The sequence below is a fragment of the Urocitellus parryii genome, chromosome X (genome assembly GCF_045843805.1).
Source record: "Urocitellus parryii isolate mUroPar1 chromosome X, mUroPar1.hap1, whole genome shotgun sequence".
In the NCBI taxonomy this organism is placed as follows: Eukaryota; Metazoa; Chordata; class Mammalia; order Rodentia; family Sciuridae; genus Urocitellus; species Urocitellus parryii.
Window position 1 is genome coordinate 60,048,848 of NC_135547.1, and position 18,516 is coordinate 60,067,363.

An 18,516-nucleotide genomic window follows, 5' to 3' on the forward strand; every position below is an offset into this window, starting at 1 on the left:
CCAAAAAGGAGTGGGTGAAAACTAGAGAGCCAAAAGCACAAACAAGGCTAGATGTTTGCAAAGACTGGTAAGGTTTGCCCTCTACCCCGACAATGGAGGTCATAGAATGAGTAGTAGGCCTCCAGAACTCCTTGAGGACTGAATATGTAGCCCTGGTGTTTAGGAGGATGGAGACAGGCCTACCTGAAATATGCAGAGTTACCCTGGGTTCCTGTTCAGTGATGGTAGTGGTCAGGTGATGGGAACCTGGGTATCACCAGTCCTCCACAGCCAGTCCTAAGAGTTTGCAAGGGGAACCAGAAGGGCTGGATGGCCGGGGACTGCTATGGGCTCAAGGACAGTCAACAGCCCAGTGTCTCTCCTGATGGCATTTAGGATAAGGACCCAGAGGCTTGTGAGGCTTGGGACATGTATGATCCCAGTGACCCATCTGACCACATTTAAAACAGGGTCTGGGCTGTCCCAAGGGACCCTTCCATGGGCCAGTGGAACTAGGGACAGATTCTGAGGCCAGACAGATAGATGGCTTGAGCAAGCATCTTATATTTCTGCTTCTGGGCCTTCTCACCCCTCCTGTTATACACCTTAAAGGCCACTCCCAGAACGCAGCTTGGGGAGTTGGGGGGTCCCTTCTGGTGCACCTTAGTTTGGCCTTAATATCGGGGAAACTCTGGGAGGAAAAGTAGGTTATTAGTAATTGTCTCCACCTGGGATCTCAGGGTCCAGATAAGTATATTGTAATAAAGCCTTGGTCAGGCAACCTAAAAATGCTGAAGGGTTTTCATTTTTATCTTGGATGATTTCCTGGAGCTTTAAATAATTGATAGCCTTATGGGCCACCTTTCTAAGTCCTGCCATTGTAATGCCAGATTTGTCTAACCCCAGTAGACCTCCAGGAACCGAATCCGATGCAATCACACAAGAGTCTTTATTGCAAGCTCAAGCCTGGACTCACAACCGTTTCTGACACAGCAGTCCTGAGGAGTGAGTCCTGGTACTTAGTTCAGTGAGGATTTATAGGTTTTTTGGGGATACTCTATGCTTCACAACATCACACAGCAAATCATTTCATACCACAGGAAAATCAAACAACAACTTTTAACATTGATTAGCACATTCACTGGTGGGAAAAAGTTGGTTAAGGGTGATTGGTTAGTTCAAGTGGTGGATACATTTGAACTGATTGGTTTAGGCCACGAGGGGTTGCAAGAGTGTATAGGCTAAACTGAAGGGAGGGTCACCTGGCATTTCAGATATTTTCCCTGTCTCATATTGATTGGTGGTTGCTATGGGTCCTCACCTAGCCTAACTGAGTCAGGGACACCTGGTGCTGCAGATTCCTCCTGTTAAACAACTCAGCAGGGTGGGTCTGCGCCTAGGAGCGCTCTGTGGGTTTTTCCAAGAACAAGGGTCACACCCCTCCCTCTGGACAGGCCTGAGGTAGAAGCTGGTTTCTCAAAAATGGAGTCACATCAGTTTCTCACTATGAGGCAAGTAATGAATTGGTTTCTACTAGTTATTCCTCTAGGCAAATTATACTCCCAATTGGGGTCCAGATCAGGGACCACTTCAATGCCAATTGGATGGTCAGGGGAGGTCTAATGTACCTCATCAGCATAATTTCTAGCTTGCTCCCAAACTTGCCTGCACTCCTTGTGCAGGAGGGTGTTAGACAAGCTCATACGGACATCATGGAAGATCAAATCATATGACTGGATCAGATATAGAAACTCTTTGATATATGTGGTGGGGCTTGAAGTATAGGACCCAAACTGCTTTTCTATCTGTGAAAGATCTGACAAAGAGAAAGGCACATGAACCCGGATTACACCATCTGCCCCAGCCACCTTGCTTAGAGGACACAGAGATGCAGTTTGGGCAGTGGCAGCCCATGAGCATGTAGAAGGAGAGAAGGGTGGAGGGGCTGAAGGGACAGTTGCTGTGGTGACTTCATCAGAAAGAGAATCATGGTATGGTGGGGGCTCATCCGCTGGGTAGGGGAGGGGAGAGCTAAGAGGACTTGTGCAGGAGAGCAAGATTTGCAGAGAGGGCTTAGAGGAGAATGTCTAAACATATGATATCTCTTTCTATTTTCTCAAACCCTCACAATAGTTGAAAAGGTCCCTGATAATATTGGGATCTAGAGTGCTGTTTGTAATGCCAGATTCATGGGACCCCAATAGACCTCTAGAAGCCGAATCCGATGCAATCACACAAGAGTCTTTATTGCAAGCTCAAGCCTGGACTCACAACTGTTTCTGACACAGCGGTCCTGAGGAGTGAGTTCCAACCTTGAGTTCAGTGAGATTTTATAGGTTTTGGGGGGATACTCTATGCATCACAACATCACACAGCAAATTATTCCATACCGTGGGAAAATCAAACAACAACTCTTAACATTGATTAGCACATTCACTGGTGGGAACAAGTTGGGTAGAGGTGATTGGTTAGTACAAGAGGGGGATTCCTTTGAACTGATTGGTTTAGGCCAAAAGGGAGGTACATGCTAAACTACATGGTTTCCCAACATGTTATCAACCACCATAAACTACTGGGGGGTCATCTGGCATCCCAGGTATTTTCCCTGTCTCATGCTGATTGGTGGTTGCTAGGGGGTTGCTATGGGTTCTCACCTAGCCTAACTGAGTCAGGGACAACTGGCACCACAGATCTCTCCTGTTATTTGTAGACAAACAACTTGGCAGGGTGGGTATGTGCTTAGGAGTGCTCTGTGGGTTCCCAGGACAAGGTCCACACCTCCTTCCTTAGGACAGGCCTTGAGGTAGAAGCTGGTTTCTCAAAAATGGAGTCACATCTGTTTCTCACTTAGAGATCAAAGGATATTGAGGCCAGATCTGATTACACAAACAGATAAGTTTTGGGGGATTTAGGTCCAGGGTGAGAGAGAGATTGTAGGTTAGTCAGGAAGCAGCCTAGAGGACTATTGGAGGGAATGGATGAGGAGCCGCCCATGGTGAGATGTAGGAGGTGAGTTTAGAGGTGGGGCGTCCCTTAGTCTCTAGTATCACCCATTTGAGAGGATTGGTTATGCTCAGGGGGTTATCACCACCACTGGGTAAGCATGGGGGAAGGGCCTGTAGAGACACTTGGACACCCGGACAGAACTACATAGGGGCAGAAGCTGTAGAGATTAACCCAAGGCTGAGAGGTCTCACCAGGAGCAACTTCCAATCACCCTCAGTAGTTTTTCTCAAAACCCAGGACTCAAATGAAAGACCACCTATAGATCTGGTTGACAGTAGAGATCAGCCGCAGCTGTGGAAGCTGTTGCTGGGGGTGCCCCTGACCACATGGTAACCCTGGGAGTGCCTTGTAGGTCGTTTAGGTTGACCAGAGACAGGGATCTTACCTGAAATGTCTGATGATGGGTGCAGAAAGGGCATTCGGCAGAATGGAGGGCCTGGTACCATGATGGAATTTGGATTAGGGCCCAGGGATGCTCAGTGACCCTGGGAGAGGGGCACAAGCACACTGGTGAGCGAGGAACTGGGAGACTGGCAAATGAGAAATGAAAGTCGGAGAGCAGGCAGAGATACAGGTGAGGGTTTATTTGTATGGAGAGAGGCAACACAGGCTTGAGTGCTGGGATTTTATGGGGCAGGCTAAGGGATTAGAGCCCATCAGGTCCTAATGTGGGTCCTAATGCAGGTAGTTAAGGGTGGGGGTTTAGCTATCAAAGCACATTCCCAACCTCTTTTTATATTTTATTTAGAAACAGGTCTTCCTGAGTTGCACAGGGCCTTCTAAGTTGTTCAGGTTGCTTTTGAACTTCACTATCCACCTGCTCAGCCTTCCAAACTACTGGGATTACAGACATGAGGGAGTATGCAACACTGTATCCAGACCATTTTTCTTCTTTCTTCAGACTTCATCTGTTTAATCCATTCCTGCACTTGCAATCTTTCTCCACAGCCCAGGTATGGTGAATTTTAAAGTTTTGTTTTACTGATGCTTCTATTTGCTTGCTTCTTTTTTTTGCTTTTGTCAAAATAAGATTTTATTTTGAAAGTAATTTGAGAAACACTAATGAAGGAAGAAGACTTAAGACTCAATGGATATACATTCCAAATTTTTCTTCTTTTCAAACCCCACTGATTATCTTTGTCATGCCAAAAAGTAACTTTGTTTAGTTATATATACATTTAGCATCCTGGAGGAGAGAGCTTTTCCCATAAGCCATTTTTATTTTTCTTGTAGAGGAAAGATTTATTTCTAGGAAACAGCATATTCATTGGAGAGGTGTATTTCTTTAAAAACATCAAAGTAGAACTGATATGTTGAACAAAGTGGTGGGGTAGGGGAGTGGGAGGGCTGGCCAAAGGGGAAGTAGAAAGTGCTTATCATCTTGCCGCAACCAGAAATCCACATGTTGAAATGGCATCCAAGAATATGGGCCTATCTGACCTTGCACTGTCTTTGAATCGTAAATACTAATCATAAGGCCCCCAGCTAAAGCTTGGGCAGCTCCTTCTGGGGCCTCTATCTTGAAATGTGGATCTGTTTATCTCTGCCATAAATTATAGGAAAGTGGTTTTCATTTTCTTCCCAGTCATTAATTCTTTTTTAATATTCATGGATAGATAAGCTTTATTCAAATGTCTGCATAAATATGACTTGATGTCAAATAAGAAGAATTTTTTCCAAAGAGCTAAAATTTATGAAACAGTAAAATTCAGTGCTTCTCTTTGGTCTGCCTCTGAATTTAGGTGACCAACACATCATTATTAGTAGTCTGCACTCACTTCTCATTTTCATCACTCACATTTCTCAGATCTTTGGGTGGCATTTCCTATTTCTCTGGAAAGCTCTTAAATTGCATTTGGTGACAGAAGAACAAGGTTTTATCTGCTGATTTCTACTCCAGAGGCAAAACCACATCCCTTGATTCTCTTGTTTTAATTGTGGCTGTTTGCAAATGGTGTGCAACTGAGGAACTTAATGTTAAAAGACAAAATATGATGTAGTCTCTGTGTGCTTAAACAATAACTTCATTTTAATTTTTCATTAAAGAATTATTTTTATTATTTCTCCATACAGAAGGTATAAAAACACCTGTAAAAATATTGAAAAAGCTCTTTAAAATCTTGGATTGATGACAGGTACCTGTGAGATCAGGCAAGGTGGGCAGCGACCAAAGGAGGCAGATTTAAAAAGAATGCCCAAGGAGGCTTTATTTGAGATATCACTCTGGGTGGAACTGGATCAGACCAACAGAGTGGACAGGAGAAGGGTCTGAGGAGAAACCATATGGGAGCTTGACAGGACTGGGATTTTATGGGGCTCATGGCAGGAAGGGAAGGGTTTGGGACAGGAAAAGGGATTTTTAGGGTCCCTTGTCCAGCTGGAGTTGGTCAGGGGAGCTGGCTGAACTCCAGGATTGGCCAAGAGGTTCTACTGATTGACAGGCATTAATCAGGAGATCCCGCTGATTGACAGGAGTTCCTGTCAGCGCCTGATTGCTGTTTCTTTCCCACATGGGCTGCTTTGTTCTAAGTCACCACCTCTGACCTGACAGTACCTTCTCCGCACACGCCTATAAATCCTGAAAATTGGGAGGCTGAGGCAGGAGGATTATAAATTCAAGGCCAACATCAGCAATTTAGTGAGACCCTATCTCAAAATAAAAAATAAAAAGGCCTGGGGATGTAACTCAGTGGTTAAATGCCCCTGGGTTCAATCCCCAGTACCAATTTTTTTTAAAGTTTAGAATAAAATAAAATATTGGATGGATATGATACATCTATGATTTACAACTAAGAATAAAATGCTAAATTCTATGAGATAGAATTTCTGAATTATTTTGATAGGAATTTGCTAGAAGGAATCAGAAAAATTTCAGACTGAGAGTAGAGTGCATGCCTGGTGAGGGCTTCCTATTGGGTCCATAACTAGATTCGAGGCCAGCAGTGCTTTTAACCCTTTTAACCTTTTGACCTGACCTAAATGCGGAATGCAGACTGCCTTAAGATCTAATGGTAACACTGGCGTCTGTCGCTAAAACTCACTTTTAAAGCACCCACGTGCTACAAGGAAAAGTATACAGGAGAACCCAAGCTACAACCTACAACTGCAGGTCGCAGAAACAAGGCAAGCTGCTACCCACCTCTTGGCCAGGCAGGGGGAATGCAGACAAAAATCAAACAAAATGCAATCCGCTAGACATACTAGACATGCTTCTTTGTATTTAACTTTTAATTTTGGAGGTTATGGGGATGCATTTGCTCGCCACAGGAACAAAAGCCGAAAATGTTCCTATGATGGACAAAAAATTCCTTATTCTCATTCCTGACATTATAATTACAAAAAATAAATATGTATACATAAGGATCTTATTTCAGTTACATCAAGTGACATCACATATAAGAGTGCACTCCTAGTTAAAAATAAATTGAAATGGATCCAAATATTTTGAGAACCACGTGGTTACATAAAGTTAATACATTTATAAGTTATGCCCGTATTCTTAATATATATTTTTCTAGGTGTTTAGATAACCTATAGTTGTTAATCCACAAAATAATTAGCATATATATCTAATTGTTTAGTTAATATATATTTGTCTAATTGTTTTTCTTCAACAGAAAACCCATAATTTATATGTTTTATACATACATTTATCTGATACTCTGCCTTTTAGTTACAGTTATTTGAGATAAATGTATTTTACTACTTTACTTTTAAGAAAAAAATACAATCTTCAAGTAATTTCTAATTCTCAAGTTATTGTACAAACTTTTATAAGATGATAAACAAATATAATTCTGTCTACAAAAATATCTAAGGACTTTATATTTTCATTGATATTGCTTATCAAAGTATAATAATTTGTTTAGATTCTAAGCCTTTAAGAAATTGTTCCAAAGTAAAACCAGGAAAAATTCTAAAAGAAAAAGATGCTTCAACAGAGAGGAAGCACACATTGGAGGTCCTAAAAAGAAAAAGGAAATCATCTTTGGGTAAAACAAGGTCTTTTTTTTTTAATTTTTTGAGAGAGAGAGAGAGAGAGAGAGAGAGAGAGAGAGAGAGAGAGAGAGAAAGAATATTTTTTAATATTTATTTTTTAGTTCTTGGCGGACACAACATCTTTGTTTTGTATGTGGTGCTGAGGATCGAACCCGGGCCACACGCATGCCAGGTGAGCGTGCTACCGCTTGAGCCACATCCCCAGCCCCCAAACAAGGTCTTTATATTCTAGATTTTAATGATAAAAATATTTTCCTAAAAAAGATCTTTATATCATTATCTAAACAGATTATATAAAAAGTTAAAACAGTTTTAAAAAGAGATCTATATGTACTGGACTAACTATAAAAATTTTAACTGATTAATTCAAGGATATTTCAGGCTATTTTCCCAATTTTACTATGCTGATGTGAGCTAAGATTTTTGTCAATATTAAAATGTTAAGTTTATTTCCTTAAAAAGATCTTTATTGCCTAATGATTCTTACTATTTAAGACAAAAATTTTGGTAAATAATTTTACCTCCTTAATTAAACACTAAGTATATTAAACTATTAACTTAGATCCCAATTTTGACAATTCTCCTTAGAGACTAATTTGATTGATTCAAAGACACTGTTGATTCTTACATATTTTGTTTGTTGGATAATTATAAGATTTGGAAAAACATTTTATTAAGACTGAACTTCTCCAAATTAAAATTGTATGTTAATTTTGAACAATAAAGTTTATAAACTTTAAAAATTCATTGATATTATATAAGTTCTCTGGCTGGACCTATTATCTATAAAAATATGGTAAGATTTATTTACTGCTCCCTACACTGGGAAATAACCTTGATCATATTTTTAAAGACAATTAAGAGACACCTATTTAAAGGGTAATATTCTAAAATACAGAGAGATTTTGAGACCTTCTCTCAAAACAAAACAAAACAAAAAAGATTGAGAGTTCTTGCTAAATTGTTAGGATGGATCAACTGGTCTATATTGGGAAATTATAATAATCAATAAAAGGTAAATCTATTCTTATCATTTAAATACAGGACCCCAGAGATACACACTAGATCTTACAAAATATTTTTAATTTTTTTTCTTAAATTGTAATATTGAGAGCCTTAATGTTACTGAACATGATTCAGTAAATTAGATTTCAAAGGAGAGTTTGAACCAGTCATCATGATAATGAAGGAGAAACCTGGCTCAGGAAGGTAAATTTCCAGCTACAGAGTTTACAACCATGCAACTTCACGAACTTGACAGGTAAGTAAAGATTATGAAAAGACTTGTATGGAGCCATTTTCCAGATCCACCTTTAATGTGTCTTTCAGTGTGGACTGGAAAGTCCACACATAAAACTAGATTAATTGTACTGACTATAATGGTCAGTTATACCTATATGTTAAGTCTATGGTAAACTGGCTGTACGCAAGTATCTTTTGAGAAAAAGACAGCATATGAGAAACCTAAACCAGGCAATTATGTTGGTCTTTAGTGATTAAGACTATATCTGGACAATTGTTGGAAAAATTATTAAAATAGATTTTTCTAAGAGCATTTACATTACTGACAGACCTAATTAGCTCCTTAAATGTGAGAATTAAGAAAAAAGATGATAAATATCCTGTAGCCTGTAAGAATACAACTTATTGTATTATTAGTTATTGCCAGTTAATATTTCAGAGCTATAATATGCTGAAGTTAATATTCAGGCTTTGAAACAGGTGTATGTCAATTAACCAGACCTATCTAGGCAAACTGCTGGTCTCATAATCCCTGAAGTGACTACTTTAAATATTATTCCTTGTTTATTCATTTGCAGCCTTTGTGGCTATGTATTAAAACTTACAATGTATGGATTTTCTTAATGTTTGACTTAAATTACTTCCAAGATCCTTCATGGTCAGATAAGTGCTGATGGAAGGATGAGAACTAGATTATAATGCTCTAAAAGATGATGTAATAAATAATGTGAATGAGTCCTTTGCTCTATGGTTTATGGAGAGGCCTAAATGCCATGCCAATGAGAATGTCTGTTACTATGGCCAAACACAATGCCTCCCAATAAAATTGGGAAAAGATTAAGAATCTTCTGATGAGTGTTTGGTGAAGTAATAATAATAATCTGGATCTTCCAATTTAATTGTGTTATAAAAATTATATGCTTTCTACTAATTCCTTTTGTGTTTCAATAGCAGATCATGATAACCTCCGACCAAGAATCCAGTGACTGAAAGATAATTTCCCAGTTACTTTTTTTACATATTAAGAAAGGGGGAATATCTGGGAGACCAACCTTGCATGTGACTGAGTCACACTCAGTCACACTCCCCGGCTGGGTGATTGAGGCTTCAGATAGCAGATGCTGCTAGATGCCCCGCCCTTCTTGGGTTCTAGGGTAAGTATCTCCTGCATGGATGTGTCTTCCTACTGTAATGCCAGATTTGTGGCATCCCAATAGACCTCCAGGAGCCTAATCCGATGCAATCACACAAGAGTCTATTGCAAGCTCAAGCCTGGACTCACAACACTTTCCGACACAGTGGTCCCAGGGAGTGAGTCCCAGTCCTTTGTTCAGTGAGATTTTATAGGTTTTGGGGATACTCTATGCATCACAGCATCACACAGCAAATCATTCCATACCGTGGGAAAATCAAACAACAACTCTTAACATTGATTAGCACATTCACTGGTGGGAACAAGTTGGGTAGAGGTGATTGGTTAGTACAAGAGGGGGGATTCCTTTGAACTGATTGGTTTAGGCCAAAAGGGAGGTACATGCTAAACTACATGGTTTCCCAACATGTTATCAACCACCATAAACTACTGGGGGGGTCATCTGGCATCCCAGGTATTTTCCCTGTTTCATGCTGATTGGTGGTTGCTAGGGGGTTGCTATGGGTCCTCACCTAGTCTGAGTTAGGGACACCTGGCACCACAGATCTCTCCTGTTATTTGTAGACAAACAACTTGGCAGGGTGGGTATGTGCTTAGGAGTGCTCTGTGGGTTTTTCTAAGGACAAGGGTCACTCCCCCTTCCTTGTACAGGCTTTGCTCTGAGGTAGTGGCTGGTTTCTCAGAAATGGAGTCACATCAGTTTCTCACTACAGCCCCATGGGTAGAGCTATGCTCACCTGTTTCTTTGTAATATTACCCCTTGCCCTGTTTGGGATAGAATGTTTCATGGAAACACCTTATCTTACTGTGTCCTTGGGTGTGGCCTACCTAGATGTCAGTCAACCTGCTGACAGCAGACATCATGAAGCTAGATTCAGACCCCTGAAACCTGACCCCTTGCCTCATTTGAATAGCTTCTCAATAAAAGTGGTCAGCATGGGTGCGCTCTCTCTCTCTCTCTCTCTCTCTCTCTCTCTCTCTCCCCCTCTCCCTGTCCCTCTTTTTCTCCCCCCCCCTCTCTCTCCCCCTCTCCCTGTCCCTCTCCCTCTTCCTCTCTCCCTCTCTCCCTCCCCTTAAGGTCAGAGGAGCCGTCACAGCAACCCCAAAGAAAATGGTATTTCTGTCTCTTGTGTGGTTATTTTGTGCAGCCCAGTTAGCCCAGTCCCCCTGGAGTGACCCCTGAGTGTTTTAATCATGAACAAAACCCAGCATGAGAGAGTGCCCGGGCAGCATTCCATGGTGGAGCCAATGCTCCACTGCTGTCCCTGGTCATTTAATTTTGTCACATATAATGTAACTAGGTCATCTTGTTTGTCAAATTCATTAAGAAGTTGGTAAGTTTTTGTGACAACTGCCTGTCATCACTGAAGCCTCCCATGAAGTGTACTTCCAGCCTTCCACTTGAGCCTTTGAGTGTGGTTGGAAAAGGCTTTTCTGGAGTTCTTGATCAAGGAGACCTCGGCTTTGGTGTCAGTTCCATCACAATGTGTCAGGCAAGTAGCCCCATTACCTACCTGTATGCCTCGGGACCAGTGGGTGGCATCATTAGAATCCAGAATGGAGATGGAGCCTCCAGAGGCAGGTTGGCTCCCTGGTGGACTGCAGCAGGCTCACTCGCATCCCATCTACCAGCAGCAGGCATAAAGGAGATGGCTGCCTCACCAGCCCAGGTGAGGTGCTGCTGTCCCTGCCCCTTAGGCCATTGCCTCTCTCCCGGCCTCTATTTGCTTCTTAATTTACAAATATAAAACGGTCAAAATACACTAAAACCATTCCAATGGATTCAGTATATTAAAATGCCTTCAACATAATACAAAATGTAGGAGACAATTATGCTGTAATAAATTTGATAACAGTCTTGTATGGCATATTGACAAACATGGCATTATACGTAGCAACTGTTAGCAATATAGAAATTAAATGACTTGGAGAAATACTATTTGTTTTCCAAACATGTCAACAGCTCTTTCTTGAAAAATGTTCATGGCTCTGAAAAGACCACTTGGTTTCCAAAAGTTTTGCTGCAGATATACAAACCAATCATGGGCATCACCCTGGAGGCTTTCTTACATTTAATTTTGTGGTAAGTTTTCTTGGTTGTCTTGTGTAACAACTAGTTTTCCAAATATTTTTATAAAGTTTTTCTAAAATTTGATAATAATTATAAATAGCTCTGATGAAGGTGGTCATTCATCCTGAATTCAGACTTTAATGATGATAGTTTGATTGAAAGAACATTATTCAACTCATCATATGTTAGCAAAGGGATCTGAAACATCTACTGAAATTAACTCAAGATTTTCTTTTTCTTTTGATGCAATTAAAGTGATCATATTTTTATTTTCCTCTATATGAGCCATCTTATATTCCTAAGTGAATCCTGATTCATCATTTCAGGTTATTCTTTCAATATAATACTGGATTAGACTGCTATTGTGTTAGTCACCTTTGCATCACTATGACAAAAATATCTGAGATAATCAACTTACAAGGAATAAAGATTTATTTTGGCTCATGGTTTCCATAGTTTTAGTCCATGGTAGATTAGCTCTAATGTTTTGGGCTCGGGCCAAGGCCAAACATTATGACAGGGATCTTACCTTGGATCTTACCTTCTTACTTCATGGTAGCCAGGAGGCAAACAGAGAAACGGGAGATTCGCAATATGCCTCTCAAGGGCACACCCTCAATGACCAAACATGCTTCCACTAGGCCCCACTTCCTAAAAATTCTTTCAACAGTGCCAAAGGATGATGACCAAGCCTGTAGCATATAGGCCTTTGGAGTCATTTAAGATCCAAACCCTAACACTATTTCATGTAGGGTGTTTGTATCTTCATTTATAGGCATGACTTCTCAGAATACTACCATTCTCTCTTCAGTGGGCTTTATCAAAATATTGTATTTTCTTTATACAAAACAACTTTTAAATGGAATAGAAACTTTATTAGCAGTAGAAATACCTATTGTTGATTATCTGACAAGAAAAAGCCCTGGAAAGCAAACCACTTGTGATGGTAACTCATCCATTGCCTGTTAGTTCCATTCTTAGTCCTTATATCCTTTCTTAGGGGAGGGGGCAGATTTAGTTCTGTAATTTAAATTACCATGTTTTATCAATATTTCTAATTTTATTATCATAGATATTTGAAGTGGAAACTCTTTTCAGTGAAAATATTTCCTACTTTGTTTTTCTTCCTAAGGTGATTGCTTAAAGTTTAAGAATTTATTTTAAGCCAATTTATTCACCCATTCTCAGTTTGGGTATTTTTCTAGGAATAAGTACTGTCAAGAAAAAAATTTTAAACTTGTTAAATATATAGGGATGTTTTATATGTTAATAACTGTTCTCATTTTTGTTTATGTTATGTGTTTGGGGTATACATAGTCCTCTTGGAGCCAAAGAGTTTACAATGGTAGGACATCTCAAGCAGGATGTAGATTAATCAGTTGGTCAGGTTAACAGGGCCCACATGTAGTTAGTACACAGTGAGGCTCCAGATGCTCTAGGGTTCCCAATCCAGTCCAAATAGTTCAGTTTAGTCCTTGGTTTTATGGGGACCATCTGAGGCAATCATATTTTAAAAAGTTAAGTTTGTCCACAACATCAATTGATCATCTTTTTGAGCATAGAGGACATCTGTCTTTCATAGCATGGTCTTAGGCTTAACAGTCTGATCATAGAATCACAGAAAGACAGCACTGAGAGGTTTTAGTTTTATTTTCCAGGAGGAAGGGAACAAATTTTTTTTTTTTTAAAAAGCAGTGCTGAAAAAATAAAATCAAAAGGGATCATTAATTTTCTCCTTCTCCCATGCCTCTGTAGATGCTATTATTTTTCTGCTGCTGTAGATTGACTCTCATTTAGTAATCAAAACTTTGCGGGCTGGGAATGTGGCTCAGGCGGTAGCGCGCTTGTCTGGCATGCGTGCGGCCCGGGTTCGATCCTCAGCACCACATACCAACAAAGATGTTGTGTCTGCCAAAAACTAAAAAATAAATATTAAAAAAATTCTCTCTCTCTCTCTCTCTCTCTCTCTCTCTCTCTCTCTCTCTCTCTCCCCCCCCCTCTCACTCTCTCTTTAAAAAAAAAAAAACTTTGCATTGAAAGTACATGTATGAAGACATGAAGGATGTGACTGTGTACAACCAGAGATATGAAAAATTGCGCTCTATATGTGTACAATGAATTGTAATGCATTCTGTTGCCATATATAACAAATCAAAATATAAAAAAATAAACCTTTACATTGAGATTATTGACATTATTTTCCATTTGGACTTTGCACACCAATGGGAAGTTTAAAAACAAGCTTAAGGGAATATCAGCTACCACTGATTTCTGAGACGAAGAGCATAGATGAGAAGGTGTCAGAAGGTGTCTCAAGGGGCTGGGGTTGTGGCTCAGTGGTGGAGCACTAGCTTTGCACATGCGGGGCCCTGTGTTTGATCCTCAGCACCATATAAAAATAAAGGAATAAAATGAAGGTATTGTGTCTAACTAATAAAATATTTAAAAAAAATAAGGTGCCTCAAATCTTTGAAAACACATAGGTTTACAAAATAAGCCTAAAACTAAGACCCTCAGGCATTGTTTTTCTTTTTTTTTTTTAATATTTATTTTTTAGTTATCGGCGGACACAACATCTTTGTTTGTATGTGGTGCTGGGGATCGAACCCGGGCCGCACGCACGCCAGGTGAGCGCGCTACTGCTTGAGCCACATCCCCAGCCCTTGTTTTTCAATATCCTATTTTCATCCCCATATTTTCTCTGGAAAGTTGTACATACAAGGACAAAACCATTTTATAAAAAAATGTATTCATATAATGCAAGCTGAAAACCATACCATGTTTAAGAAATGTTCATACATCTTAAACTTCAAAAAATTTTAAATGGGTTCACATAACTTTCCATCTCTTACTATTTAATAGCTGTTTTAATCTTTCATCTTTTTGAGTCTTTGGGAGAGGGGTGATAGAGGTAGAAGGACTTTAAGGGTTTCCCACAGACAATGTCAATAACTGTAAAAGAAGGATGTATAATAAAAGGAAAGGAACAGACCCCATGATCAAACATATGATAACACAAATGAGTACCATTTTGGAGAATTGCTGCGCTTAGACACTAGGATGCTTGTCAAATATATACAGTCCTGTCTGGGGTTATATTGTTTCCTCATATTAGCTACTTAAACCTGTCCTTAATAGTCCATCAAAATTCTCATCTCTGTGGATTTAGAGTAATATAGTGCAGAGAGAGTCCATTGTGTGCCCCATGATTGAGCTCACTGATGTGTGGCCTGGGCTACAAATTTGGGATTGTTATCAGATGTGATATGCTCAGGAAAACTGAGCATAAACCAAATGCGATCTTGTAGGAAGTGAATCAGTAAAACACTGTCAGGAATGACTAAGCTAAACTTGGGGGAAAATGTAAATTGCAGTCAGGATATAGTGAAAACTTCTAGATAGGGTAAGAGATACACTGGTATCTACCTGCTGGGAACATCCTGGCCCACTGGTTCATGGAATATGAAAGTAGTTTTGAATAGTGGTTTTAGCCTTGGCAGGATCTGGTAGGCAGGACAGCTTTATCATGCTGTTTTGACACATGGTAATAGTGATAGTCCATGCATGTACGCCACATCTAGTATGTTGTCTGAAGTCTCATGTTCAGGAGGCAATTGGTTGCACATCTGCTTTCTCTGGAACAGACATTTTAGTCTCTGTTTAGGTAGTAAACATTGTCTCTTCCTTGCTAATAATTGCCGCCTTCATCATAGTGGCCTTTCTAGTGAGCATCCATGTGAGTAACATATAACTTACTAGGAGGAGAATTGATTTTTACCCCAATGTCATCTCCACAGGGGTATTAGTTTTTTAAGGTATGATTATTTTTATTTTGTGTCAGAAACTTCAAAATTTCACTGTTGTCTGAATAAATGACATGAAAATTAAGTTTAGGTGTCTCTCAGAAAAAATATATTCACATTCTGAACACCCAATTACTTCATAAAGGTTTTCTTTTTCTTCTTTTCAAGTGAACTTAGGACCATCTTAAAGTGAAAATCTGACTTCTTAGTGAGCATGTCTTACAACTCTGCCTCCACCTTGTATGGAGGAACATTTCAGGGGATGCCAGAGTTCATAAGCGTTATCTTCTCTCTCTCTCTCTCTCCAAGCTAGGTTGGTGATGTAGTGTAGTGGTAGAGCACTTGCTTAGTTTGCACAAGGCCCCCAGATTCCCAACAATGCAAAACAAACAAACAGAAAACCCCTTAAAATTTGTTTAACTTACTTAATTTTTTTTTAGGTTGTAGATGGACATAATACCTTTCTTTAAAATTTATTTTTATGTGGTGCTGAGGATTGAACCCAGTGCCTCACAAGTGCTAGGCAAGCACTCTACCACTGATCTACAACCCCAGTACTTTTAACTTACTTTTTTCAATCATAAAGTATTCTAAAATATTGCTAGATGCCATTCAGTAGAAAAAATGTAAGTTCCATACTGTGGGAGGCTGCCGTGATCATGGGCTGAGCATCCTTTCTCAGCTTTGAGTAAGGGAGGTATTTGGTCTGGCATTGCACACCACATGCTGTGCAAATCAAGTGGCCTCCACCTTCACTTGACAAAGAAGTTTGCTTTAGCCCCGGACTTGGGTATTACCCAATGGGATTGGACAACCCCCCTTTTGAAATACTATCCCCTACCTTATTTGGTGAAGAACATTCCATCGAAGCTCCTTTGTGTGTCCCCCTATAAAATGAAGAGATGCTGTGTGCACACTCTTTCCCAGATGACCCTTAACTTCACAAAGCAGTTCTACCCTTGACCTGAGAAACTCATGTCCGTGATTTCTTCCTTGTTTTCTTAGTTTAATGTTGCAGCCAGCTCTTTTGAACCCAGTTCATCTCATCAGTGCAGGCAGCTGGAGAGACCATACTTTCTTTCTTTTGGTACTGGGGATTGAATCCAGGGGCACTTAATCAGTGAGCCACATCCCCAGCCCTTTTTTATATTTAAAGACAGGTTCTTTCTGAGTTGCTTAAGGCCTCACTAAGTTACTGAGGCTGCCTTAGCCTCCTGAGTTGCTGGGACTACAGGTGTGTGCTACTGTGCCTGACCTGTAAATTATTTATTTTCGATTGCTTGAGTAGTTAATTTTGAATATCATGGTAGCTAATGCATAAAGCACAGAAACATTCTCAAGCACATACGTAAGTAGTTATAAAAATGAAAAAAAATGTTTTTGTTTTGTGGGGACTTGGCTTTATATGCTGGTCCAAGGCTGGAAATAAAAGAAGCATGTGACAGACCATTGGGCAGGAGCAAAGGCTTGGGGAAGGTGGAAGCAGGGTGGGGTGCGGTGAGAGCTAGGGAGCAGGCCAAGAGCATCTTGGTGTGACTGGAAAAGGCAAGTCCCTATCTGAAGGGAATAGTTCTTCACTAATCACCTTTGAACTAAGGTGGTTCATTTAAATCATAAAGGTCTAGCTTCTAAGGCAGAAGCTTATCCTTCCCTGTATATGGACCTTCATTATTTCATGGATCAACAGTGTTGTTTCTGTATATTGGGGAATAAAGGGTCAGGTTAGAAGTGGGGAGAGAGTAAGCCACCCTGATCAGTATGTGGTGGAGATAGCTTTGAACCCCAAGTGAGGACACCAAGCCTTCCCTGGAGCTCCTTTATTTTTCATTGTGGAATCCTATGTCAGTCTTTTCTCTGCCTCCCTTCCATCTTCATCTGTCAAGATAGGAGGAGAGGAAGAATGAAGTGGTATTTGCTATGGTTTCAATGTCATCCCCAAAGTTTCATGCACAATATACTTAATTCCTCAATGCAGCAATGTTGAGAGGTGGACTCAGTGAGAGATGTTTGGGTAATGTGGGCACAGCCCTCATTAATTGTATTAATGTCTTTCATTTGAGTGATTTCTCACTCTCTCAGGACTGGTTTAGTTATTGGGAGAGCTATCTGATACAAATCAAAATTATACCTCATATTTGCTCTTTTCTGCATACTTCCACTTCTCTTATGCTTTCTGCCATGAGTTGAAGCAGCATGAGGCCCTCATTAGATATGACTACTCAATTTTGGACTTCCCAGCCTCCAGAAGTTTGAACCAAAAATAAGACTTTTTTCTTTATCAAGTTCCCAGTTTCAGGTGTTCTGTTATAAAATGGACTACACTGGGGCTGGGGATGTGGCTCAAGCAGTAGCGTGCTCGCCTGGCATGCGTGCGGCCTGGGTTCGATCCTCAGCACCACATACCAACAAATATGTTGTGTCCGCCGAGAACTAAAAAATAAATATTAAAAGTTCTCTCTCTCTCTCTCTCTCCCCTCTCTCACTCTCTCTTTAAAAAGAAAAAAAAATAAAATGGACTACACTAACATGAAGGTCCTCTTTGTAACCCATAGCACCTGAACCCTTAGGTTTATTTACCCTTCAGGTTCAGCATTTTGGTGCACAGTTCTTGAATATGAGCTTTTGACTAAATTTCACTCAGACCTAATGAATGGGAATAGAAAGAGACTACCTCTAAGAGCAGTGTGTGTTTGTGTACAAGATTCAATTCATCTCCAAGTTCTGGGGATGTAATGTGGGTCTTCCCAGTCCACCACATACTAGGGAGTGCACATATTGTATATGACAGCTTCAGTCTTTGCAGCTCTTCCAGTTGACCTCAATGCTTCTTTTTCCACAGGTTGGAGTAATTGGTGATGAGGAAGATTAGTTTCTATGAAGGAAGAAAATGAGCCTGATGTCCAGACACTGGAAATCTCAAACCTCATGCCTCACATTCAGAACAGCAGGTGGTAAGCTACCAAAGGAGTAAGTGTCAGAATCTCAAGATGGTTGTTTTGGTTCATAATAACAAAATCATATATAAAATTAGAAGTTTTCATCAGTTTTAAATCAAAACCTTAAGAAGTAAGCAAGATACAAAGTTGAATATTGTGGGAGGCCAACCTTACAGGTAACTGAGTTACACTCTCCAGCTGGGTGCTGAGGCGCTCAGTCACAGAAATGGGTGTGTCTTGCTACAGCCCCATGGGTGAAGCTATGCTCACCTATTCCTTTGTAATATAACCTCTTGCCCTGTTTAGGATAGAATCTTCCATGGAAGT

The 18,516-nt window shown here is 40.1% G+C and overlaps 1 pseudogene; it reads right to left on the bottom strand.

The window, feature by feature from the left end:
* Positions 1 to 4,163: 4,163 nt before the first annotated feature.
* LOC113175796 (protein N-terminal asparagine amidohydrolase pseudogene) lies at positions 4,164 to 12,151 on the bottom strand (annotated as a pseudogene).
* Between the last annotated feature and the right edge of the window lie 6,365 nt (positions 12,152 to 18,516).